Source organism: Triticum aestivum, chromosome 6D (assembly GCF_018294505.1).
Source record: "Triticum aestivum cultivar Chinese Spring chromosome 6D, IWGSC CS RefSeq v2.1, whole genome shotgun sequence".
Lineage (NCBI taxonomy): Eukaryota > Viridiplantae > Streptophyta > Magnoliopsida > Poales > Poaceae > Triticum > Triticum aestivum.
The window spans coordinates 68,475,496-68,503,238 of record NC_057811.1 but is presented as its reverse complement, the minus strand read 5'-3'; the positions used below and the strand labels follow the sequence as shown (position 1 = coordinate 68,503,238).

Genomic DNA, 27,743 nt, shown 5'->3' with positions numbered 1-27,743 from the left:
CCTAGCGTCTTCGTTCTAAAATATATATATCCTCTACATTTATGTCTCCTTTGAGGTGATTCTATTCTTCACCAGTTTCTTTTTGTGGCTGTGAATCCTTTTTCATGCCTAGAATCTAAATGGCGTTTCAAGTGATACAAGAAAAACTATAGTGCAAAAATTAGAGGATTAATAAGGAGAAAAGTTATTAATACTAGTCTACCAACCTCTACCATTAGTAGAAACGTCGCTTTATCTTCTATACTAGCTAAAAACAGATGAAAACATTGCAACAGGGTGCATCAACTGATAATTTAGTTCAAGAATAACACCGATGGTTGGTGATGAGGACAACTAAATTTTCAGTTCATACTAGCAAACAAGCAGAACCAACTGAAAATTAGTTTGGACTACTTGAACATTAGTTGCACAATCTTCTACCAATTTGTTGGTACAAAGTCACAAAAAGTTCAGATACTATACTTTGAGGAAGGGGAAGGGGGTATGTTGATGTGTGGCATAAACACAGGTTAATTACCTGAGGGAGCGATGCTGCGCTACTCTGCCACCACGTCAATTGCTGACCTGTGATTCATCCTCCACAGCGCCTGTGCAGCACGGATGTAAAGCGGATGAAAAATAGGTGCGCGAAGAACACAGCCGCAACGCCTAGAATCTCAGAGATCTGTGGAGACTGAAGATTCAGAGAGATGATTGCAAGCAAAAACGCTGCAACCAAGATTAGCGGCGACGTTGACTGAAGGCCTTGGGGGAGCGTTTTATGGTGAACTCCAGGCAGTGGAGCTCTCGCTCTGGCAACCGTGCGTGTGAAAAATGCTGAATACTGTTTTTTTTAAACGGTCCAGAAGGACCTCGAACAGCTGCCTTAAGATTTGCATTGCCGGAAAGCTGAGAAAGGACCCCAATGGAATGCAAAATTACAACTCAGTCCAAAACCTTTAAAGAAAAGACCCTCGACGCAAGATGAAGGTTGCAATGTGAACCATTATCCACCATCATCAAGCTTCATCAGTATACCAACACCACCCCTCACCGGGGACAAACAACTTGCAAGGGGATCTCGTTGTTGCTTTGTCGTTGACTGGAAGGAGAAGAGACGGACGTTGGGACGAAACCAGACCTGCCTCCCTTTCGACATCATTGAAGGGAGGAAAAGGGCCGCCCTTCAATCAGAACAATCAGCAGCGGAGCAGCCTAAGCTGTTGTAAGAAGCCACTAAAGATGAGCACCAAGTGCTCCAGATCAAGCACTAGAAACTAGTCTCCGACGCGGCAATCAAACGAAAAAAGGAAGGAACTCACCGTCATCTCCTCCTTCTCCACCTTGGCGGCCTAGAAGACATGGAGTGGGTGCATCCATATAAATCGGATTTGATGTCCACGAAGCTTATTAAAGGATATATTACTAGATCCGCCGCCTGACGTCGGCTTCCACCGTGGTAGACGAGCTTGGGGGTGGAATCTATCCATTGGAAGCTGCTCATAAGCAGCCGTGTGAAGTTCACTCCACACCGCACAGGTCGCCTAATCGGCAAGACACAAGCTACTCCTACTATATACATGACCGCAATGTGCGCTTCTCCCTCCTCTACTCCGACAATCGCCTCCGCCGGCTAAGAAAGGGGATCGGGCCGGGCCAATCCCACAAGAGACTCTCAAGGTAGAGCGGTGAGGGAGATGAGATGAGAAAGGGGGGAAATCTATATATGTAAGATTATGAATACTCAAATAAGTGGTAATTAGGTTTATATATTCAGTAATGTCTTTTCCTAACTCCTTCAAGAAAAAACGGTTTGAGTGAGAACATTCAGAATCTTCAACTAAAAATTTCTCATATTTCAGATAGAACAAAGTGATTGCAATGATAGATTTGATATATTGTTGCACCACCCTGTTCGTAAATTCACCTATCTGCAGTTAACATGGCGCATTGCGTTTTAATGGCATGTTACATGCATGACATTGTTGCTATGCACAAATCTCATCTTCCATAACAGGAGACGACTATAGCCAGAGACACCATGTAAACGAAGTGCAAGTGATTGGCTAGGTTAATAGGGGTAGCAACGCGCACTAAAGTTAATTGTGCAGAACCAACACATTGCCTGGGTTGGCAGGAAACACGGGTTTCTGATATATTTTTGGCAAAAAAACACCATGTTTATGGGTAATGACTAGCAAATACCACTGGTCGGTGGCTTTGCCCCTTTTAATGACATTTTTCACATGTGGGACCAGGGCATAAGAGTTGACTTGACAAAAATGCCACATAAGCGTGTTGACTGGTATACTTTTTTCCTTTTTTTCTTTCCTTTTTTCCTTTTTAGGTTTACTAATATTATTTTAAAATATTTAAAATTTTCTAAAAAGTTGCTAGAAATATACTAAATGTTCTTGTTATAGAAAAAGTTTAATATTTTCTAAAAATTATTTTCACACTTTTTTTAAGAATCAACGTAATTTATATAGATATTATAAATATAATTTTCTAAAAATATTCAATTTTATAAAAAAATCATAATATTTTTAATAAGAATATCCTCAATTTATACAAATATTCACTTGTAAAATATATATATATATATATATTTGTGTTTTTCATATTAAGATTAGAATCAGTTGAGTATAAAATGTAAAATAAAAGCAGGATGAAAAATCATCTGAAAATGAAACCAAAAAAATCTTTAAACCATAAAACAGTACAACACCCAGAGCGGACACACGGCTAACTGGGCCGGCCAAAGTCGCTAGCGCTCGCCGCTCTGTGAGTCTCGTCCACAAAGCGACACAAAAATTGCCGACGGGCCTGTCAAGTCACCGCTGTCAAAAAATTACTGACTGGACCCGTCCGTGCCAAGTGATTTGCAAAAATGCAACAACACTCATTATATACAAGGCTGTACAGTCGGTGCAAAGTAAGAAGGTAAACACAAAAAAGCTTGGGATGTTATGTGTACTAGTAGACTGCCCGTGCGTTGCCACGGGCTTTTTAAATTTTATACTGGTTGCATGGCAAATTTTACATGGATATAAAAGGTAGTCGGTAACACAGATTAAAAAATAATTGAAATCCACTTCGTTTGCATTGTATTTTGATAAATATAATAATTCAATCATATACATAGAAAGACTTATCATATCTGATGCACAAAACAAAGAAGGTGGTACAAAAAATGCATCATGTCTGATGCACAAAACAAAGGTGGTACAAAAATTGCATTGATGATTTTCTTCAGTTTGGTTAGAGTTGTGTAACTTCAGATTTGGTGTATCGGCTCAAATGGAACTCACATAATACTCAAAAGGAAATGTGTGTTGTAGTATAAATTGTGACATAAAAGAGAGGAAAGCAACCTCCTATTCCACTGTCAACTAAAGAAAAAGCCTAATTTAGCAGACACTCAGGGCCCGGTTGGAATCGGTGTAAGATTTTTCGTCCGGATTCAGTATACACGTGTATAATACTGGCCGCAGCGTGACTTCCGCCTATAGAAAAAATGACGCCCAAAGGTATGTATCATTTTACGGGGGTATTTAGGGGCCAAACATAATCCAAGCGGAGACTTTAAGCTCAAATATAAGGGTGAATCACCAGCAGCATCAATTGTGAATAACAAGGCTACAACTTGCCCAGAGAATATGTGGTCACAAGTTTACAACATTTTTTCCATGTTAGCAAACTTAAAAAATAAACAATTGGATTAAGGAGAAGAAAAGTCTATAACACCACCTAATTGGATCCCCAAATTGTCGTCATATGTCCGAGCTATTCGTAAACCCCCAACCTAGACCATATGTAGGGAGGGAATTGGATCAGGACATGTTCAGAAAACATGGCACGTCAGGGCGGACTACCTTTTCTTTTTCTTTTTTCCTTTCATGGTAAAACCAAAGAAAATAATGCATTTAAGCTCTCATTTTCCTAATTTAAGGGTGAATAAACCGAAATGTGAGGGTGGTCCTTAGCACATTGTGAGAACTTTCAAGTCTCATCAGTAGCACGATAATCCTAATTCAAGGTGCACTAGTAGAAAAAGGGGCTTTTGTCCCGGTTGGTAAGGCCCTTTAGTCCCGGTTCAGGATCGTTACTAATGCCTCTCCCCTTTAGTCCCGGTTCTTACACGAACCGGGAGTAAAGGCCGCGGCCACGTGGAGCTCCACCTTTATGTTTTTTTTTTGAATTTTTTTTATTTTCAAATTTCTGAATTATTTTAACCTCTAATCTCTAATCATCACCCCTCATCACTGCTCAATTTATCCTCTAATCTCTAATCACCCCTCATCATTCCAAATCATCTAACTTCCCGAACGGTCACCCATCCTCCCACTCCCCCAGCCTGAGCACGCTTAACTTCCGGGTTCTATTCTCCCTCGTTTCCAAGTCTGCACTTGTTGTTCTCCTGACAATAGTAAGATGTCAATCCTATTAACCCTCAGGAATTTTGCTTGAGCATGAAGTGACACATTTCACTGTTTGATTTTGAAACTATTGTTTTAAAAAACAATAATTATTTAGTAACACTAATATTTCTTGAATAATTAGTTTGACCACAGTTTGACCAGATTTGACCAAAATTCAAAAAAACTGAAATAATTATTTAGTAACACTAATATTCTAGAATAATTAGTTTGACCATTGTTTGACCACAGTTTGAAATTTTTTCGATTTTTCCACTCTAGATCTTAAAAGCCCCGTAACTTTTTTTCTGTTAGATTTTTGAGGATTTTGAAAATGTTTAACGGGGTTCCCCCGGTTAAATTCGGATGTAACTTTTCGAGTAGATGATTTTTCATATAAAAAACTTTTTCATCCGAGTTCGTATGCAAAAGTTATGCCCATTTTACAAATTCCAGAGAGATTTTGCAAATAGAGTCGAAATTCATATTTGTTAATTTTCCCAACAACTAGACCACATATCACATGGGAAACTTATTTTATTTTATTTTTTTGACATTTCCATCATTTTCTTTTGTTTTTTCTAAAACTGAAAAGGCGGTCCGGGGGGTGGGGGGTAGAGTTTGAAAATGGGACCTTTAGTACCGGTTCGTGCCATGAACCGGTACTAATGCCTCAAAGCCCATTAGTACCGGTTGGTGCCACCAACCGGGACTAATGGGCATCGCACCCTTTAGTCCCGGTTCGTGGCACCAACCGGGACTAAAGGGCCCAGGTGAACCGGGACTAATGCCTTATCCGCACGAACCGGGACGAATGCTCACATTAGTCCCGGTTCGTGACTGGACCGGGACTAATGTGAATACTGCCCTGTGACCAAAACCCTGTTTTCTACTAGTGTGAGGCAATATAAAATGTCCCTAAAAATATTATTTTCTAAAATATTGCAAGGCGGCCCGAAGATATTGACATTCTAAATTGCTAAGAGCTTAAATACAATCATGCTTCTCAATTTTCACCCAGTCCACCTAATGGGGACTACTTCATAAATACCTACAATCATTCCCCATAGCGTGCAAAACAGGATGTAAAAGTCAGTAAATATTGTAGAAATAAAAAAATTAGTTGAGTTGAAAGGGTCAATTTAAAATCCAACAAATATATGCAGGGTTATTTCATGCTGCTATTTTAATGAGAACCAATGACCTCATTAGCATCATAATTAATCATCCATATTCATATTTACAATTTTGGGGCAACTCATGGGAATTAGTCAATCAATACTAAAAAGAATGGTAGTACAGCTCTCGGGAGAAATTTCGTATAACTCCACTGCTGGTTCTTTGGTGTCAAAATTTCAGCATACATGTGAATATTAAATCAACCTTGGGTACCTAAAGAAATTAGGAAAAACACTAAGGCTGCAGTGCGGCTCACATGTCCTCGTCAGTTTCGGCGTGCCTAACGCATCCTCGGCCATTGTGGCGCGACCCCTACATCCTTGGTGGCGGCCCTGGCGCCCACATCCACCTGCATCCACGCTTGGGCATGAACAATATAACAGATAAATAATGTGGACCAATTGTTCATGGAATTTTGCAATGTGATATAGGCTATAGACTGCTATGATAGGCAAGAATACTCAAATTTATATTGTACCATAATGTCAAGCTCAAGAATTTTGCACCATATCTTCTCCTTTGGCCCTACACCAACATTTAGCATGACGTCAACAACCTCATGACTCCATCGCTGGTGACTGATCTTACCTGTCTATTCCTACCTGTGAAAACACAAATATTAAACTCTAATGTTAAAGATACATTTGTAACAAGTGAAGAAGAGGGAAATGAAATATGGAAAATTAATGTCTCATGAACCCTGCAAGTTGGTAGCATCCCAAGTGATGATCAATTTTGAAGATAATCTTTAACTACAATAATGAGTACAGTACAATACATAATTTCTTTGTTCTGGGCATTATTTTTACCCTAAATAAGAGATAACACAAGGACAAACTTGTGAGAGCCGAAGAGAATCAGTTAGCATCTCTAGCAGTGAGTAAGAACTCCTATCAGACAGTCCAAGTTATCTAACTAAATAATAGTAGTATAGTAATAAACAAAACTTGTGAGAGGCAGAGAGAACCCAGTTAGCCACAACCAAAGTCCTTTTTTTGTGGGGAACTATAGGACAGTATCAACCAAAAATCATGATACATGGATTCAACTCCAAGGAAGAGTACTATTTATACTCTATAGCAGAATACGATATGTAAGAGCGCAACAGATGAAGCTATGAAAGGATCACTTGTATGATACATGAAGCATGAATCCTCAAGATGCCAATTTAGTCTACCTCGCGGAAAAGCACATACAGTATGGGCAGATTTAGCTTTCAAGAAGTTATCCACACCTATAAAAAACTAAAAGTGCATATAGGACACATAACAAAAAACTAAAATGTAGGGTTTGTCGCTAAACTGACCAGATATAAGTATGATCTTAGTTCACACTTCAGACGCCCGTGAAATTGTCGAGGCATCGAGGGCGTCTAGATCACTCTGAAAGGGATCCATCCCATGGCTCCCAAATTGACGTCACAACATTCGGTGTCCGTGGCAAGAATGGATGTTGGGAGGATTGTAAACTTTAGCATCAAGAGTTACCTTCCTCCAGTTGGCTCCATGCTAGCTATTATTAACCTTGAGCAAATTTGAATCACTCATATAGTGTACCAGAAGTCAAGGTGCATCTTGAGTCGCTCCAGCTTCACCCATGTTTAGAGTCTGGTGTCCTGCAAATAGAAGAAGGCTTCTTAAAATTCCAGATACAATCTTCTGTAGTAGTGGTCTTGTTAATTGCGCGTGTGTTCCAAGGGGGCATACATATTTTAGAGGTTTAACACTGGTCGTGTCAAACATGTACTTCTAGGATGCCCATGCACAACACGCAACAGTACCGACCGTTTTTACCAGTGAATTACTTATTCTTGTGGTACCGACTATCTCAACGTCAAGGGCGCATCCGGCTCACAATTACCATTCACATGTTAGTTCCTAACTGCGTAGCAATGCATATCTTGTCAACCTTATTAATTAGAAATATGATTTTGATCTTCTTTTTTTGGTGACTAATCAGTCAAATATTTGGAAGTAGTAATTTAATTTTTGAATATTTTAATATTTTTTGTTGATAATATTTTTGCGATTGCAACATATGTAAAAAAATATTGAGGTATATAAAATCAAAGTAAAGCAAAGACCCCCCCCCCCACCTCGCATGTTTCTAAACATGAGAAAATCAGTTACTAAAGCCATAATAATGCATATCTATATAATATGTAATTCACTCTAAAAAAATGAAAATCACATTATACAAGTCAAGCATACTCAAAGGAACTGGCAATATTTTTGTCCAGCACATCTCAGTCGAACAGCTAATTCCAAGATGGGCATTATATGGCTCTCCCCAGCTTGGTAGGCTGCACCATGCTTCTTTCTCCAAATAGAAGAGCATAGTAAATGTTTTAGTAAATACATGAAGACGACGCATGGCACGAAACAATTATCCAGCAGTTGAAAAGCATCAAACTGGACGAGTTGACGAACTTTACCTGCTTGACAATCCCGCAGCCCCATTGAGCCTGGCGTCGAGCCCGCCAACCTCGGAGAATAACGAATCCCCACAGCTGCTGACTATTCCACCTGCTTCCACAAGCACCCCTTCGACCGCCAGCAATGCCGCCTCCCGCCACCGATGGTCAACGTAAACATGCACAGAAACAATGAAATGGATAACACATCAGAACCATCAAATTTCAAACCTCGTCACAAAGCAGAGCATAATGTACTCAATAAAAATCAAGTAACCCTCCCCCATCAGCATCTACTCAATTAGACTACTAATCCGGCTACCTTCTTTTCGGGGCAAAAAAATAACAAATCTACAACCACCCTCGCGCAAGCAAGAAGTAATATATAGTGAAAAAATCAAACACAAATTCGGCGAAGAACACACTGTACGGACGCAACTATTTTCCACAATGTTATCTGGTGATAAATTTGCAACTATTTTTTGGACATATTTTCCACGAATGTCATCTGGTGACAAATTTCTATTCGCTATGAAAACATTTGTTCTCATGCAAACTGAAGTACTCCCTCTGTTTCTAAATATAAGTCCATTTAGAAATTTCAATATGGACTACATACGGATGGATATAGACATTCTTTAGAGTGTAGATTCATTCAGTAGTCCAGATAAGATAGTGATTGACAGAGTTCTCTAGTCACTATCACCAAGTTACTAGAACTTCGTGATGAACTATAATATGCAAGGGATAAACGGAAACGATTCCCAAGCTCTTCGTGATGCTGAAATCGACGAAGGTAGAAATCAAGAAAAGCATCAAGTGTTGATGGTTGACAAGACCACTAGTTTCAAGAAAAGGGCAAAGGGAAGAAGGGGAACTTCAAGAAGAACGGCAAGCAAGTTGCTACTCAAGTAAAGAAGCCCAAGTCTGTACCTAAGCCTGAGACTAAGTGCTTCTACTACAAAGGGACTGGTCACTGGAAGCGGAACTGCCCCAAGTATTTGGCGGATAAGAAGGATGGCAAAATGAACAAAGGTATATTTGATATACAGATTATTGATGTGTATTTTACTAGTGTTCGTAGCAACTCCTCGGTATTTGATACTGGTTCAGTTGCTAAGAGTAGTAACTCGAAACGGGAGTTGCAGAATGAACAGAGACTAGTTAAGGGTGAAGTGACGATGTGTGTTGGAAGTAGTTCCAAGATTGATATGATCATCATCGCACACTCCCTATACTTTCGGAATTAGTGTTGAACCTAAATAAGTGTTATTTGGTGTTTGCGTTGAGCATGAATATGATTTGATCATGTTTATTGCAATACGGTTATTCATTTAAGTTATTTGGTGTTTGCGTTGAGCATGAAGAAACTCCATGCTGATGGGATTTTGGAATCACTTGATTATGAATCACTTGTTGCTTGCGAACCATGCCTTATGGGAAAGATGACTAAGACTCCGTTCTCCGGAACAATGGAGCGAGCAACTGACTTATTGAAAATAATACATATTGATGTATGCAATCCGATGAGTGTTGAGGCTCACGGCAGGTATCGTTATTTTCTCACTTTCACAGATGATTTGAGCAGATATGGGTATACCTACTTAATGAAACATAAGTCTGAAACATTTGAAAAGTTCAAAGAATTTCAGAGTGAAGTAGAAAATCATCGTAACAAGAAAATAAAGTTTTTACGATCTGATCGTGGAGGAGAATATTTGAGTTACGAGTTTGGTCTTCATTTGAAACAATGCGGAATAGTTTCGCAACTCACGCCACCTGGAACACCACCGTGTAATGGTGTGTCCGAACATCGTAACCGTACTTTATTAGATATGGTGCGATCTATGATGTCTCTTACCGATCTACCACTATCATTTTGGGGATATACATTAGACACAGCTGCATTCACGTTAAATCGGGCACCATCTAAATCCGTTGAGACGACACCATATGAACTATGGTTTGGCAAGAAACCAAAGTTGTCGTTTCTTAAAGTTTGGGGTTGCGATGCTTATGTGAAAAAGTTTCATCCTGATAAGCTCAAACCCAAATCGGAAAAATGTGTCTTCATAGGATACCCAAAGGAGACTGTTGGGTACACCTTCTATCGCAGATCCGAAGGCAAGACATTCGTTTCTAAGAATGGATCCTTTCTATAGAAGGAGTTTCTCTCCAAAGAAGTGAGTGGGAGAAAAGTAGAACTTGATGAGGTAACTATACCTGCTCCCTTATTGGAAAGTAGTTCATCACAGAAATATGTTCATGTGACTCCTACACCAATTAGTGAGGAAGCCAATGATGATGATCATGTAACTTCAGATCAAGTTAGTACCGAACCTTGTAGGTCAACCTGAGTGAGATCCGCACCAGAGTGGTACGGTAATCCTGTTCTGGAGATCATGTTACTTGACCATGACGAACCTACGAACTATGAGGTAGCGATGATGAGCCCAGATTCCGCAAAAATGGCTTGAGGCCATGAAATCTGAGATGGGATACATGTATGAGAACAAAGTGTGGACTTTGGTTGACTTGCCTGATGATCGGCAAGCCATAGAAAATAAATGGATCTTCAAGAGGAAGACGGACGCTGATAGTAGTGTTACTATCTACAAAGCTAGACTTGTCGAAAAAAAGGTTTTTAAAAAAGTTCAAGGTGTTGATTACGATGAGATTTTCTCACTCGTAGCGATGCTTAAGTCTGTCCGAATCATGTTAGCAAATTGCCACATTTTATGAAATCTGGCAAATGGATGTCAAAACTACATTCCTTAATGGATTTCTTAAAGAAGAGTTGTATATGATGCAACCAGAAGGTTTTTGTTGATCCTAAAGGTGCCAACAAAATGTGAGTGGGAGCACTACAGCATTTTTGATAAATATATGTGACTGGTGCAAGCATCTCGGAGTTGGAATATACGCTTTGATGAGTTGATCAAAGCATATAGTTTTATACAGACTTGCGGTGAAGCCTGTATTTACAAGAAAGTGAGTGGGAGCACTACAGCATTTCTGATAAATATATGTGAATGACATATTGTTGATCGGAAATAATGTAGAATTTTCTAGAAAGCATAAAGGAATTTTTGAAAGGAGTTTTTCAAAGAAAGACCTCGGTGAAGCTGCTTACATATTGAGCATCAAGATCTATAGAGATAGATCAAGACGCTTGATAAGTTTTTTTAATGAGTACATAATTTGACAAGATTTTGAAATAGTTCAAAATGGAACAGTCAAAGAAAGAGTTCTTGCCTGTGTTACAAGGTGTGAAATTGAGTAAGACTCAAAGCCCGACCACGGCAGAAGATAGAAAGAGAATGAAAGTCATTCCCTATGCCTCAGCCATAGGTTCTATAAAGTATGTCATGTTGTGTACATGATCTATTGTATACCCTACCACTGAATTTGGCAAGGGAGTACAATAGTGATCTAGGAGTAGATCACTGGACAGCGGTCAAAATTATCCTTAGTGGAATAAGGATATGTTTCTCGATTATGGAGGTGATAAAAGGTTCGTCGTAAAGGGTTACGTCGATGCAAATTTTGACACTGATCCAGATGACTCTAAGTCTCAATCTGGATGCATATTGAAAGTGGGAGCAATTAGCTAGAATAGCTCCATGCAGAGCATCGTTGACATAGAAATTTGCAAAATACATACGGATCTCAATATGGCAGACCCGTCGACTAAACTTCTCTCACAAGCAAAACATGATCACACCTTAGTACTCTTTAGGTGTTAATCACATAGAGATGTGAACTAGATTATTGACTCTAGTAAAACCTTTGGGTGTTGGTCACATAACGATGTGAACTATGGGTATTAATCACATGGTGATGTGAACTATTGGTGCTAAATCACATGGCGATGTGAACTAGATTATTGACACTAGTGCAAGTGGGAGACTGAAGGAAATATGCCCTAGAGGCAATAATAAAGTTCTTATTTATTTCCTTATATCATGATAAATGTTTATTATTCATGCTAGAATTGTATTAACTGGAAACATAATACTTGTGTGAATACATAGACAAACAGAGTGTCACTACTATGCCTCTACTTGACTAGCTCGTTGATCAAAGATGGTTATGTTTCCTAGCCATAGACATGAGTTGTCATTTGATTAATGGGGTCACATCATTAGGAGAATGATGTGATTGACTTCCCATTCCGTTAGCTTAGCACTTGATCGTTTAATATGCTGTTATTGCTTTCTTCATGACTTATACATGTTCCTATGACTATGAGATTATGCAACTCCCGTTTACCAGAGGAACACTTTGTGTGCTATCAAACGTCACAACATAACTGGGTGATTATAAAGATGCTCTACAGGTGTCTCCGAAGGTACTTGTTGAGTTGGCGTATTTCGAGATTAGGATTTGTCACTCCGATTGTCGGAGAGGTATCTCTGGGCCCACTCGGTAATACACATCACTATAAGCCTTGCAAGCATTGTAACTAATGAGTTAGTTACGGGATGATGTATTACGGAACGAGTAAAGAGATTTGCCGGTAACGAGATTGAACTAGGTATTGAGATACCGACGATCGAACCTCGGGCAAGTAACATACCGATGACAAAGGGAACAACGTATGTTATTATGCGGTTTGACCGATAAAGATCTTCGTAGAATATGTAGGAGCCAATATGAGCATCCAGGTTCCGCTATTGGTTATTGACCGGAGACGTGTCTCAGTCATGTCTACATTGTTATTGAACCCGTAGGGTCCGCACGCTTAAAGTTCTGTGACGATCGGTATTATGAGTTTATGTGATTTGATGTACCGAAGGTAGTTTGGAGTCCCGGATGAGATCGGGGACATGATGAGGAGTCTCAAAATGGTCGAGACGTAAAGATCGATATATTGGACGACTATATTCGGACATCGGAAAGGTTCCGAGTGATTCGGGTATTTTCGGGGGTACCGGGGAGTTACGAGAATACGAGGAAGAAGTAATGGGCTTCATGGGCCAAGTGGTGGAAGAGAGGAGGCAGGGCGCGCGGCCCCCCTTTCCTCCTTTTCCTCCCTCTCCTTCCTTCTCCTTCTCCTCCTTCCTTTCCTCCTCCTAGTAGGAGTAGGAAATGGGAGTCCTACTCCTACTAGGAGGAGGACTCCTCCTCCTGGCGCGCCCTGCAAGGGCCGGCCGGCCTCCCCCCTTGCTCCTTTATATACCGGGGCAGGGGGCACCCCAACACACACAAGTTGATCAGTTGATCTCTCCCAACCGTGTGCGGTGCCCCCCTCCACCATAATCCACCTCGATCATATCGTAGCGGTACTTAGGCGAAGCCCTGCGTCGGTAGCAACATCATCATCGTCATCACGCCGTCGTGCTGACGAAACTCTCCGGCGAAGCTCTGCTGGATCGGAGCTAGCGGGACGTCATCGAGCTGAACGTGTGCTGAACTCGGAGGTGTCGTGCGTTCGGTACTTGGATCGGTCGGATCGTGAAGACGTACGACTACATCAACCGCGTTGTACTAACGCTTCCGCTTTTGGTCTACGAGGGTACGTGGACAACACTCTGCCCTCTCGTTGCTATGCATCACCATGATCATGTGTGTGCGTAGGAATTTTTTTAAAATTACTACGTTCCCCAACACACGTCTCCCTCTCTGGGCATATCCAACTCCGCCCACCTAACCGCAGGCCACCCTATGGCCACCTCCCTCGCAACCATGCATCCCTCAAATTTCAACTCTGCCCACCTAACCGCAGGCCACCCTATATCCAACGTAACCATGCACAGAAACAATGAAATGGATAACACATCAGAACCATCAAATTTCAAACCTCGTCACAAAGCAGAGCATAATGTACTCAATAAAAATCAAGTAACCCTCCCCCATCAGCATCTACTCAATTAGACTACTAATCCGGCTACCTTCTTTTCGGGGCAAAAAATAACAAATCTACAACCACCCTCGCGCAAGCAAGAAGTAATATATAGTGAAAAAATCAAACACAAATTCGGCGAAGAACACACTGTACGGACGCAACTATTTTCCACAATGTTATCTGGTGATAAATTTGCAACTATTTTTTGGACATATTTTCCACGAATGTCATCTGGTGACAAATTTCTATTCGCTATGAAAACATTTGTTCTCATGCAAACTGAAGTACTCTCTCTGTTTCTAAATATAAGTCCATTTAGAAATTTCAATATGGACTACATACGAATGCATATAGACATTCTTTAGAGTGTAGATTCATTCAGTAGTCCATATTGGAATCTGTAAAAAGACTTATATTTAGGAATGGAGGGAGTAGTATATATATCCACCTCGCGGGCTAGTATATTAAGATGGCCAAGCCTTTGTTAATCATATGAACATGGTACAGGCAAGGAGGACATTAGCTAAGAAATGTAGTATCAAAGATTAGATAGATGAACATGCAAAATTTGATGTAGAAAACAAGGATAATCTTACCTGAATCTCTTCCGATGACTGCGCCTTGGCAGAGATGATATAGAAAATCTCGACTGGGGTGTATTACTCGATGGGGGTGTCGTCTGGTAGCGGCGGCGTGCACGGCTGCATCAGAGTGTGACCCGCCACCACGGGCATAGGCGTTACAGATTGGCGAGTGGAGGTCGACGAAGGCGCTGGCATGCCTGCACGAGACATGCGCAAAATTATCAAATCGGCATTGAACGTACCATATAGATGGATCTCTCAAAATATACTCTCATTCATCAATTCCTTTTCAGAAAATAAATGAAGTGGCTGGACCAATCTTAGCTCTGCTTGTATGTTGCTGCTCCAAAATCTTCCTCAAACTGGAGATTGACGGTCATATACTATGCATTAACTCTAAGGCAGAAACTTATTATCATCTTCAAAATAAGCTCACGTGTAAGAAGATATCCATGAGAAGTACATCAAATTATGTATGAAAATATCTGAACCAAACAGAGCTCCTATTTATTTTCAGCTCATAGTTTTCATTAACTAAAATGTGCCGTTGGCCTAATATGCATGTCTGACCAAAAGTGTGATGAGGTGTTGGATCAGAGGTTTTAGTTAGGTCATGAACTGCTCCCATCACTCAACAGTTAACACGAGAGTTTGGCGACAGCAACAGAAAGTATGGTTAGCATATACGAAACACAAGTACAGATCCATAAGCAGAGGACATATATGGCCTGTGTGTTACCTGTTGTGGTGAAACCGTATGCTTTTTGACCAAATATATATATGCAAGGCAACATGCAGATGAATAGCATGAAGATGTGGGCAAAAAGGCACACGTTTGTTTAAGTAGGCTTGATAGGATGCTTAAAATAAGAAGGTTTACTATAACCATGGGCCTTGTAGCAGAAGAAACAACAAAGTAACAATGCTGCCGAAACAAACGGGATCTAGGAATTAAAGCGTGGACAAAAGAATGCAAATACCGAATACTTGCAAGAATAGAAATGCAAATTAAAACGGATCTACTAACCCATAATTTTTAAATACAAATTTGAATATATTAAAAATCAAAAGCTTGCAAGAATAGAGATGGTCAGATGGAACATACCGAATACCAACAGCGCACTAAAGACAATCACGAGGCAAATGCCCTTTCCGAGACCTCATTGCAGTAAATGTTCGAATAATATCCTTATCATCAACGGACTTGAGTACCACCTGCTCATTGTAACTTGTAACACATGACTTGAACCATTCATTATTGATCTTGCTACGCAGTTTGCTCCCTGTTAAAAATAAGAAAACAGTTTTCTCTCTGTTAGTGCTCGACAGAAAAACAGAAGTGCTCATAAAACTTTAGAAAATGACAAATAAAAAATACAGTCATGCAAACTTAAATAAAATGACATGTTTGGCTTGACAGAACAAGGATTATAGGATCAGGAAAATCAGCTTTATCGACAAAATCTGATCTATATAACTTTAAAGTAGATACTTGGTTGCAGCTAAAATAGAATCAAGTGCTGCCGGCAGGTCCGGTCCTCGGATTTTAGGGGCCCAGGGCGAAACAAAAATCCAAGGCCTTTAGTATAAAGGTCTAAATAATAATCAATCTATGTAGACATAAATTTTGAGGCCAAAAAATAAGGGCATCCAAAATCATTAAGCATATCAAATAATAAAATCATCCGAGATGCAAATTAGTAAATTGGTAATGATAGTAACTATCTATCTCATCCAACAATTTCTTCTCAATGCATACTTTCGAGATGGCATGACAGTACTAAAATTGAAAAGGACAATTATTTTTGGAAATTAGCACAAAGCTATGATAATATTATCATCAAGAATCTGCCTCTCGCCTCTGGTTCATAAAACCTGCTAGGGCATACCTTATCTGGAATCTGCCTCTCACCTCTTGTTGTGGTGAACGGCGTTTATTATCACCTGGACGGCAGTGCTAACGACCTGATTGGTAAACCATAGAGATTAGAGAGGAGAAACAATCAGGCAAATCGTTGGACAAATCTAGAATCAGAAACGCATAGGTCGCTGCTCGTTCGGAGGAAGAAAGAGATGAACAGCCAGATGTACGTACCTCGTGGCGCTGACGTCCTAGACTCCAGTCGAAATCAAATTAGGGTGCGGCGGTGCGGACACACCAGGAACCTAATTAGGGTGCGACGAGGACGACACGCTGGATCCTCATAGGGAAGGCTCCCCCAAACCATGGAAGCTGGCGTGGTCGCGCGGAGGACGGCGATGATAGCTGGATGAAGTGGGTGAGGTGGAGCTCCTCCGCACGCGCACATGCCAACACCCGCCACCGCCTGCGAAGAGGACGACGCGCCGGCTCCTCATAGGGAATCCCCCAAATCGTGGAATCTGGCGGGGTCACACGGAGGATGACGATGACGACGGGAGGAATTGGGGGAGGTGTAGCTTCACCATGGCCGAGTCGAGGGGGGGAAGTGGAGGTGTAGGCGTGCGTGCGACCACGTGGAGACGCGAAATCTACCCTGTGCCGCAGCGACGGCGTCTCCCGGAGTTCGGCGGCAGGGATTGAAACCGCCCTGCCCTGGAGACTTGCCGGCGGCGTTTCCCGGAGTTCGGCGGCGGCGTTTCCCGGAGTTCGGCGGCAGGGGCGGCGTCTCCCTCTCGGATGGCGGCGGCGAAGGGGTTGAGCGGCGGTGACGGAAGCTGCGTGTACGTAGGGACGATAGGGACGAATGAGGGCGGCGGGCAAGTGCATCGAGGGCACGACGATTCGGGTGCGAGGGTTTCAGTTGGGAATAGTACGATTCGGTTTTATTTTCGTAGGTTAACCCTCGTAGATTTTTTTTAGGATGATTTTCTGTCGATGAACCATAGTGTTTCACAACGGGCCTGATGGTACCATCCCGTTCTTTTTTTGTCGCTCTCGAGGGCGGAAGGGGGGAATCGCTGGGTTGCGGGAGGTGGGATCGAGGACGAAAATTAACCGTCTCTAATGAGACGAAAATTGACCAGCGGAGACTACCAACTGCTTCATTAGAAGTAGAGATGCTGCACCGGCGCACATAGCGGCACATGGAGCCATACGCCCGTTACTGGGGCGTACCTCGGGCGTGGACTCTTATTCGACGTTACTAACAGATTATTGAGTTTTGTTCGTTTGATCCCGTACAACATACCTGGGGTTGAAACCGCCCTGCGTCTGCGCGGCGCCGACGTGACCTTACGTCCGCGGCGGTGATCCAAAACCGTGGCGCCGATTTCGTAACGTGGAGGCTCGATCCCGCGGGTTCTTCCCAGTGAGATCGGCGGCGCTCTGTCCTCAAGGAGATCGGGAGCCGATTCCAATAGGAAGGAGATCGGCGGCGCTGTGGAGGCGAGACCGGCGGCGGCGTCCTTCTCGAGGGGATGAGGGGATCGATAGGAAGGGGACCTGGAGGCGAGCGCTGGCGGTTTTTTCTGCGGGGTGTTCTTTGGGCTGCGTGTGTGGGTGGGGTGGGGTGGAGGAGGGGACGAAAAAACCCAACAAAAATATACCGTGGAGACTATTCATCAATTCAGATAACTCGAACATTAAGAGTAAAGATAGATCCGGTACTTCATATTCATACTAGTAACCAAACAACCATAGTCACGGACTGCATCAGCAGCACTGACCTACGTAGCACAGAAGCAAGGATACTAGTTACTACTCCGTAGAAAGATTGGTATTCCGTAGACATCATACTACTACATGTCCACAACAGCAACTGCAGCCGGCTGTCAAGGATTCATCCTCCGCAGCGCCACTGCAGTACGGATGCAGACGAGGACGATGACTAAGGAGCTTGCACAGCAGAGCCGCATCGTGGAGCCCGATGAGTTCCCCAGCCGTCGCCGCGAAGAAGACCTTGTAAAACGTAATATGTTGGGAACTGCTCGACATCCTAAACCGGGGTGTGGCTATCTCATTATATAGAGGGTATCCCAAGGGGTACAATACAATGTTACAGTATATTACAGAGGTTACGTATATACAGTCTAACACCCTCCCTCAATCTTAACTATGGCCTGAAGTACAGAGCAAGTTAAGATTGCGCCTACAGCCTACAAACTGTGGTTGTGGAAGAGGCTTCGTGAAGATGTCAGTAAGTTGATCCTTGGATGAGATAAATTTGATACAGAGTAGCTTCTGTGCAACACGTTCCCGAACAAAATGATAGTCAACCTCAATGTGTTTTGTCCGAGCATGAAACACCGGGTTAGAAGAGAGATATGTAGCACCGATGTTGTCACACCACAAAACTGGAGGCTGAGCCGGAGAGACACGCAACTCTCTCAAGAGACTGTACCCATATGATCTCAGCAGTTGCATCAGCAACAACTTTGTACTCAGCTTCAGTACTACTGCGAGAGACTGTGGCCTGCTTACGAGCATTCCAGGCGATCAATTTAGAACCAAGGAATACCGCATATCCCCCCGTGGATCGCCTGTCATCAGGACTACCAGCCCAGTCTGCATCAGAGAAAGCTGAGAGCTCACACGACGGTGCAGGCTGAAGAAGCAAACCATAGGAGGCAGTAAGACAGACATAGCGCAAAATACGCTTCACAGCTGACCAATGAGATGTCCTGGGGGCATGCATAAATTGACACACACGGTTGACTGCATAAGAGATATCAGGCCTGGTAATAGTAAGGTATTGCAGACCACCAACAAGACTGCGATACTCAGTAGCATCATCAGACGAGAGAGAGTCTCCATCAAGGGCAGACAACCAATCAGTGGCAGACATCGGAGTGACAGCATGTTTGCACTGAAGCATTCCAGCACGCCGCAACAAGTCCAGGGAGTACTTTTTCTGAGTAAGAGTCAGCCCAGCAGAAGAGCGGGAAACCTCCAGACCAAGGAAGAAATGCAGTGCACCTAAATCCTTGACAGCAAAGTTATCACCGAGAGCAGTCACAAGGCGATCAGCAGCAGCGTCAGAGGAACGGATGAGAATGATGTCATCAACATAAACCAGGAGATACATCGTAACCTCAGGACGCTGTAGGAGAAACAATGACGTATCAGCAGTGGAGGGAGTAAACCCAAGGGCCCGAAGAACAGATCCAAGGCGAGCATGCCATGCTCGAGGGGCCTGCTTGAGTCCATATAGCGCCTTAACCAGTCGACAGAGATGGTGAGGACGTGCCGGATCAACGAAACCAGGCGGCTGACGCATATAAACCTCCTCCTCTAGAATGCCATGGAGAAAAGCGTTCTGCACATCAAGCTGACGAAGGAACCACCCGCGAGTAACAGCAAGAGACAGCAATAATCGAATGGTAGTAGGCTTGATGACTGGACTGGACGTGTCTTCATAATCAAGACCATACCTCTGTTTGAAACCCTTGGCGACTAGCCGTGCCTTGTATCGTTCGATGGAACCATTAGCATGTCTCTTGACTTTAAATACCCACTTAGAATCAATGACGTTGACACCAGGTACTGGAGAACAAGACGCCAGGTGTCATTCTTGTGAAGAGCCTGAACTTCCTGTTCCATGACGGCACGCCGGTGAGGGATGCTCAGTGCAGCCTGAAAGTGACGAGGCTCTGCAGTGGGATCGGCAGTAGTATGGGCCATGCACGCATCAAGCCACGCAACAGTACCATCCGTGCGCTCGTTCGGATGAAAAATGTCGTGCTGGCTCCGTGTTCGAGGACGAAGAGCAACCGCAGGCTGCGGCGACGAGGCCGGTGTGGGACCAGGCGAGTCCGACTCGAAGGAGTCCGAGACAGAGCCTGTCGGCGAACTGGAGACCGAAGCAGGGCTGGTCGGGGCAGGTGACAGCACTGCCGGGCCAGTCGAGGCGGCGGCCGGCGAGCCCAGCACCAGTCCAGGTGAGGCGGCGGCCGGCGAGCCCAGCACCGACCCAGGCGAGACAGAGGCCCGCAAGCCAGGCGAGGCCAAAGCCGGCCCAGGCGAGCCAGGCGAGGCGGGTGCACGTGCGTCGGGCGAGGCCAACGCCGGCCTAGTCGAGACGGCGATACGCGAGCCAGGCGCACGTGTGTCGGGCGAGCCGGGCACCCGCGAGGCAGCCTCCACAGGTGAGGCGGTAGCGGGTTGACGGGCGCCACCCGTCATGCATGGCGCATGCACGTCCGGAGCGCGAGTCACATCCACGACATGTTCATCAAGAAGCTCGAGACGGGCGCCGCGTCTAATACCTGCAGCATGATTAGGAAGCAACGCAGGGGCATATGCAACATCCAGTAATTGATCAGGCGAAGGTATAGACACAGGCACTGATGACATAGGAGTGGTAGAGTGAGTCGGAAGTGCACCAAAGGGGAACACATTTTCATCAAACAGAACGTCACGAGAAATGTAGACGCGGTTTGTTGGAACATGTAGGCACTTATTGAAGGAAATATGCCCTAGAGGCAATAATAAAGTATTATATATTTCCTTATATCATGATAAATGTTTATTATTCATGCTAGAATTGTATTAACCGGAAACATAATACATGTGTGAATACATAGACAAACAGAGTGTCACTAGTATGCCTCTACTTGACTAGCTCGTTAATCAAAGATGGTTATGTTACCTAGCCATAGACATGAGTTGTCATTTGATTAACGAGATCACCTCATTAGGAGAATGACGTGATTGACTTGACCCATTCCGTTAGCTTAGCACCCGATCGTTTAGTATGTTGCTATTGCTTTCTTCATGACTTATACATGTTCCTATGACTATGAGATTATGCAACTCCCGTTTACCGGAGGAACACTTTGTGTGCTACCAAACGTCACAATGTAAATGGGTGATTATAAAGGTGCTCTACAGGTGTCTCCAAAGGTACTTGTTGGGTTGGCGTATTTCGAGATTAGGATTTGTCACTCCGATTATCGGAGAGGTATCTCTGGGCCCACTCGGTAATGCACATCACTATAAGCCTTGCAAGCATTGTGACTAATGAGTTAGTTGCGGGATGATGTGTTACGGAACGAGTAAAGAGACTTGCCGATAACGAGATTGAACTAGGTATCGAGATACCGACGATCAAATCTCGGGCAAGTAACATACCGGTGACAAAGGGAACAACGTATGTTGTTATGCGGTCTGACCGATAAAGATCTTCGTAGAATATGTGGGAGCCAATATGGGCATCCAGGTCCCGCTATTGGTTATTGACCGGAGACGTGTCTCGGTCATGTCTACATAGTTCTCGAACCCGTAGGGTCCGCACGCTTAACGTTACGATGACAGTTTTATTGAGTTTTGATGTACCGAAGGAGTTCGGAGTCCCGGATGAGATCGGGGATATGACGAGGAGTCTCGAAATGGTCGAGACGTAAAAATCGATATATTGGACGACTATATTCGCACTTCGTAAAGGTTCCGAGTGATTCGGGTATTTTTCGGAGTACCGGAGAGTTACGGGAATTCGTATTGGGCCTTAATGGGCCATACGGGAAAGGAGAGAAAGGCCTCAAAAGGTGGCCGCACCCCTCCCCATGGTCTGGTGATAAATTTGCAACTATTTTTTGGACATATTTTCCACGAATGTCATCTGGTGACAAATTTCTATTCGCTATGAAAACATTTGTTCTCATGCAAACTGAAGTACTCTCTCTGTTTCTAAATATAAGTCCATTTAGAAATTTCAATATGGACTACATACGAATGCATATAGACATTCTTTAGAGTGTAGATTCATTCAGTAGTCCATATTGGAATCTGTAAAAAGACTTATATTTAGGAATGGAGGGAGTAGTATATATATCCACCTCGCGGGCTAGTATATTAAGATGGCCAAGCCTTTGTTAATCATATGAACATGGTACAGGCAAGGAGGACATTAGCTAAGAAATGTAGTATCAAAGATTAGATAGATGAACATGCAAAATTTGATGTAGAAAACAAGGATAATCTTACCTGAATCTCTTCCGATGACTGCGCCTTGGCAGAGATGATATAGAAAATCTCGACTGGGGTGTATTACTCGATGGGGGTGTCGTCTGGTAGCGGCGGCGTGCACGGCTGCATCAGAGTGTGACCCGCCACCACGGGCATAGGCGTTACAGATTGGCGAGTGGAGGTCGACGAAGGCGCTGGCATGCCTGCACGAGACATGCGCAAAATTATCAAATCGGCATTGAACGTACCATATAGATGGATCTCTCAAAATATACTCTCATTCATCAATTCCTTTTCAGAAAATAAATGAAGTGGCTGGACCAATCTTAGCTCTGCTTGTATGTTGCTGCTCCAAAATCTTCCTCAAACTGGAGATTGACGGTCATATACTATGCATTAACTCTAAGGCAGAAACTTATTATCATCTTCAAAATAAGCTCACGTGTAAGAAGATATCCATGAGAAGTACATCAAATTATGTATGAAAATATCTGAACCAAACAGAGCTCCTATTTATTTTCAGCTCATAGTTTTCATTAACTAAAATGTGCCGTTGGCCTAATATGCATGTCTGACCAAAAGTGTGATGAGGTGTTGGATCAGAGGTTTTAGTTAGGTCATGAACTGCTCCCATCACTCAACAGTTAACACGAGAGTTTGGCGACAGCAACAGAAAGTATGGTTAGCATATACGAAACACAAGTACAGATCCATAAGCAGAGGACATATATGGCCTGTGTGTTACCTGTTGTGGTGAAACCGTATGCTTTTTGACCAAATATATATATGCAAGGCAACATGCAGATGAATAGCATGAAGATGTGGGCAAAAAGGCACACGTTTGTTTAAGTAGGCTTGATAGGATGCTTAAAATAAGAAGGTTTACTATAACCATGGGCCTTGTAGCAGAAGAAACAACAAAGTAACAATGCTGCCGAAACAAACGGGATCTAGGAATTAAAGCGTGGACAAAAGAATGCAAATACCGAATACTTGCAAGAATAGAAATGCAAATTAAAACGGATCTACTAACCCATAATTTTTAAATACAAATTTGAATATATTAAAAATCAAAAGCTTGCAAGAATAGAGATGGTCAGATGGAACATACCGAATACCAACAGCGCACTAAAGACAATCACGAGGCAAATGCCCTTTCCGAGACCTCATTGCAGTAAATGTTCGAATAATATCCTTATCATCAACGGACTTGAGTACCACCTGCTCATTGTAACTTGTAACACATGACTTGAACCATTCATTATTGATCTTGCTACGCAGTTTGCTCCCTGTTAAAAATAAGAAAACAGTTTTCTCTCTGTTAGTGCTCGACAGAAAAACAGAAGTGCTCATAAAACTTTAGAAAATGACAAATAAAAAATACAGTCATGCAAACTTAAATAAAATGACATGTTTGGCTTGACAGAACAAGGATTATAGGATCAGGAAAATCAGCTTTATCGACAAAATCTGATCTATATAACTTTAAAGTAGATACTTGGTTGCAGCTAAAATAGAATCAAGTGCTGCCGGCAGGTCCGGTCCTCGGATTTTAGGGGCCCAGGGCGAAACAAAAATCCAAGGCCTTTAGTATAAAGGTCTAAATAATAATCAATCTATGTAGACATAAATTTTGAGGCCAAAAAATAAGGGCATCCAAAATCATTAAGCATATCAAATAATAAAATCATCCGAGATGCAAATTAGTAAATTGGTAATGATAGTAACTATCTATCTCATCCAACAATTTCTTCTCAATGCATACTTTCGAGATGGCATGACAGTACTAAAATTGAAAAGGACAATTATTTTTGGAAATTAGCACAAAGCTATGATAATATTATCATCAAGAATCTGCCTCTCGCCTCTGGTTCATAAAACCTGCTAGGGCATACCTTATCTGGAATCTGCCTCTCACCTCTTGTTGTGGTGAACGGCGTTTATTATCACCTGGACGGCAGTGCTAACGACCTGATTGGTAAACCATAGAGATTAGAGAGGAGAAACAATCAGGCAAATCGTTGGACAAATCTAGAATCAGAAACGCATAGGTCGCTGCTCGTTCGGAGGAAGAAAGAGATGAACAGCCAGATGTACGTACCTCGTGGCGCTGACGTCCTAGACTCCAGTCGAAATCAAATTAGGGTGCGGCGGTGCGGACACACCAGGAACCTAATTAGGGTGCGACGAGGACGACACGCTGGATCCTCATAGGGAAGGCTCCCCCAAACCATGGAAGCTGGCGTGGTCGCGCGGAGGACGGCGATGATAGCTGGATGAAGTGGGTGAGGTGGAGCTCCTCCGCACGCGCACATGCCAACACCCGCCACCGCCTGCGAAGAGGACGACGCGCCGGCTCCTCATAGGGAATCCCCCAAATCGTGGAATCTGGCGGGGTCACACGGAGGATGACGATGACGACGGGAGGAATTGGGGGAGGTGTAGCTTCACCATGGCCGAGTCGAGGGGGGGAAGTGGAGGTGTAGGCGTGCGTGCGACCACGTGGAGACGCGAAATCTACCCTGTGCCGCAGCGACGGCGTCTCCCGGAGTTCGGCGGCAGGGATTGAAACCGCCCTGCCCTGGAGACTTGCCGGCGGCGTTTCCCGGAGTTCGGCGGCGGCGTTTCCCGGAGTTCGGCGGCAGGGGCGGCGTCTCCCTCTCGGATGGCGGCGGCGAAGGGGTTGAGCGGCGGTGACGGAAGCTGCGTGTACGTAGGGACGATAGGGACGAATGAGGGCGGCGGGCAAGTGCATCGAGGGCACGACGATTCGGGTGCGAGGGTTTCAGTTGGGAATAGTACGATTCGGTTTTATTTTCGTAGGTTAACCCTCGTAGATTTTTTTTAGGATGATTTTCTGTCGATGAACCATAGTGTTTCACAACGGGCCTGATGGTACCATCCCGTTCTTTTTTTGTCGCTCTCGAGGGCGGAAGGGGGGAATCGCTGGGTTGCGGGAGGTGGGATCGAGGACGAAAATTAACCGTCTCTAATGAGACGAAAATTGACCAGCGGAGACTACCAACTGCTTCATTAGAAGTAGAGATGCTGCACCGGCGCACATAGCGGCACATGGAGCCATACGCCCGTTACTGGGGCGTACCTCGGGCGTGGACTCTTATTCGACGTTACTAACAGATTATTGAGTTTTGTTCGTTTGATCCCGTACAACATACCTGGGGTTGAAACCGCCCTGCGTCTGCGCGGCGCCGACGTGACCTTACGTCCGCGGCGGTGATCCAAAACCGTGGCGCCGATTTCGTAACGTGGAGGCTCGATCCCGCGGGTTCTTCCCAGTGAGATCGGCGGCGCTCTGTCCTCAAGGAGATCGGGAGCCGATTCCAATAGGAAGGAGATCGGCGGCGCTGTGGAGGCGAGACCGGCGGCGGCGTCCTTCTCGAGGGGATGAGGGGATCGATAGGAAGGGGACCTGGAGGCGAGCGCTGGCGGTTTTTTCTGCGGGGTGTTCTTTGGGCTGCGTGTGTGGGTGGGGTGGGGTGGAGGAGGGGACGAAAAAACCCAACAAAAATATACCGTGGAGACTATTCATCAATTCAGATAACTCGAACATTAAGAGTAAAGATAGATCCGGTACTTCATATTCATACTAGTAACCAAACAACCATAGTCACGGACTGCATCAGCAGCACTGACCTACGTAGCACAGAAGCAAGGATACTAGTTACTACTCCGTAGAAAGATTGGTATTCCGTAGACATCATACTACTACATGTCCACAACAGCAACTGCAGCCGGCTGTCAAGGATTCATCCTCCGCAGCGCCACTGCAGTACGGATGCAGACGAGGACGATGACTAAGGAGCTTGCACAGCAGAGCCGCATCGTGGAGCCCGATGAGTTCCCCAGCCGTCGCCGCGAAGAAGACCTTGTAAAACGTAATATGTTGGGAACTGCTCGACATCCTAAACCGGGGTGTGGCTATCTCATTATATAGAGGGTATCCCAAGGGGTACAATACAATGTTACAGTATATTACAGAGGTTACGTATATACAGTCTAACACCCTCCCTCAATCTTAACTATGGCCTGAAGTACAGAGCAAGTTAAGATTGCGCCTACAGCCTACAAACTGTGGTTGTGGAAGAGGCTTCGTGAAGATGTCAGTAAGTTGATCCTTGGATGAGATAAATTTGATACAGAGTAGCTTCTGTGCAACACGTTCCCGAACAAAATGATAGTCAACCTCAATGTGTTTTGTCCGAGCATGAAACACCGGGTTAGAAGAGAGATATGTAGCACCGATGTTGTCACACCACAAAACTGGAGGCTGAGCCGGAGAGACACGCAACTCTCTCAAGAGACTGTACCCATATGATCTCAGCAGTTGCATCAGCAACAACTTTGTACTCAGCTTCAGTACTACTGCGAGAGACTGTGGCCTGCTTACGAGCATTCCAGGCGATCAATTTAGAACCAAGGAATACCGCATATCCCCCCGTGGATCGCCTGTCATCAGGACTACCAGCCCAGTCTGCATCAGAGAAAGCTGAGAGCTCACACGACGGTGCAGGCTGAAGAAGCAAACCATAGGAGGCAGTAAGACAGACATAGCGCAAAATACGCTTCACAGCTGACCAATGAGATGTCCTGGGGGCATGCATAAATTGACACACACGGTTGACTGCATAAGAGATATCAGGCCTGGTAATAGTAAGGTATTGCAGACCACCAACAAGACTGCGATACTCAGTAGCATCATCAGACGAGAGAGAGTCTCCATCAAGGGCAGACAACCAATCAGTGGCAGACATCGGAGTGACAGCATGTTTGCACTGAAGCATTCCAGCACGCCGCAACAAGTCCAGGGAGTACTTTTTCTGAGTAAGAGTCAGCCCAGCAGAAGAGCGGGAAACCTCCAGACCAAGGAAGAAATGCAGTGCACCTAAATCCTTGACAGCAAAGTTATCACCGAGAGCAGTCACAAGGCGATCAGCAGCAGCGTCAGAGGAACGGATGAGAATGATGTCATCAACATAAACCAGGAGATACATCGTAACCTCAGGACGCTGTAGGAGAAACAATGACGTATCAGCAGTGGAGGGAGTAAACCCAAGGGCCCGAAGAACAGATCCAAGGCGAGCATGCCATGCTCGAGGGGCCTGCTTGAGTCCATATAGCGCCTTAACCAGTCGACAGAGATGGTGAGGACGTGCCGGATCAACGAAACCAGGCGGCTGACGCATATAAACCTCCTCCTCTAGAATGCCATGGAGAAAAGCGTTCTGCACATCAAGCTGACGAAGGAACCACCCGCGAGTAACAGCAAGAGACAGCAATAATCGAATGGTAGTAGGCTTGATGACTGGACTGGACGTGTCTTCATAATCAAGACCATACCTCTGTTTGAAACCCTTGGCGACTAGCCGTGTCTTGTATCGTTCGATGGAACCATTAGCATGTCTCTTGACTTTAAATA

General features: G+C 44.0%; 2 long non-coding RNA genes across 2 annotated transcripts; both read right to left on the bottom strand.

Moving 5' to 3' along the window:
* Window positions 1-15,490: 15,490 nt before the first annotated feature.
* Window positions 15,491-16,671, bottom strand: LOC123141101 (uncharacterized). Its single transcript, XR_006470165.1, has 3 exons — window positions 16,517-16,671; window positions 16,334-16,386; window positions 15,491-15,704 (listed from the first exon to the last, which is right to left on the bottom strand). It is a non-coding gene; the product is annotated as an uncharacterized lncRNA (long non-coding RNA).
* Window positions 16,672-23,381: 6,710 nt separating this feature from the next.
* LOC123141100 (uncharacterized) lies at window positions 23,382-24,562 on the bottom strand. Its single transcript, XR_006470164.1, has 3 exons — window positions 24,408-24,562; window positions 24,225-24,277; window positions 23,382-23,595 (listed from the first exon to the last, which is right to left on the bottom strand). It is a non-coding gene; the product is annotated as an uncharacterized lncRNA (long non-coding RNA).
* Between the last annotated feature and the right edge of the window lie 3,181 nt (window positions 24,563-27,743).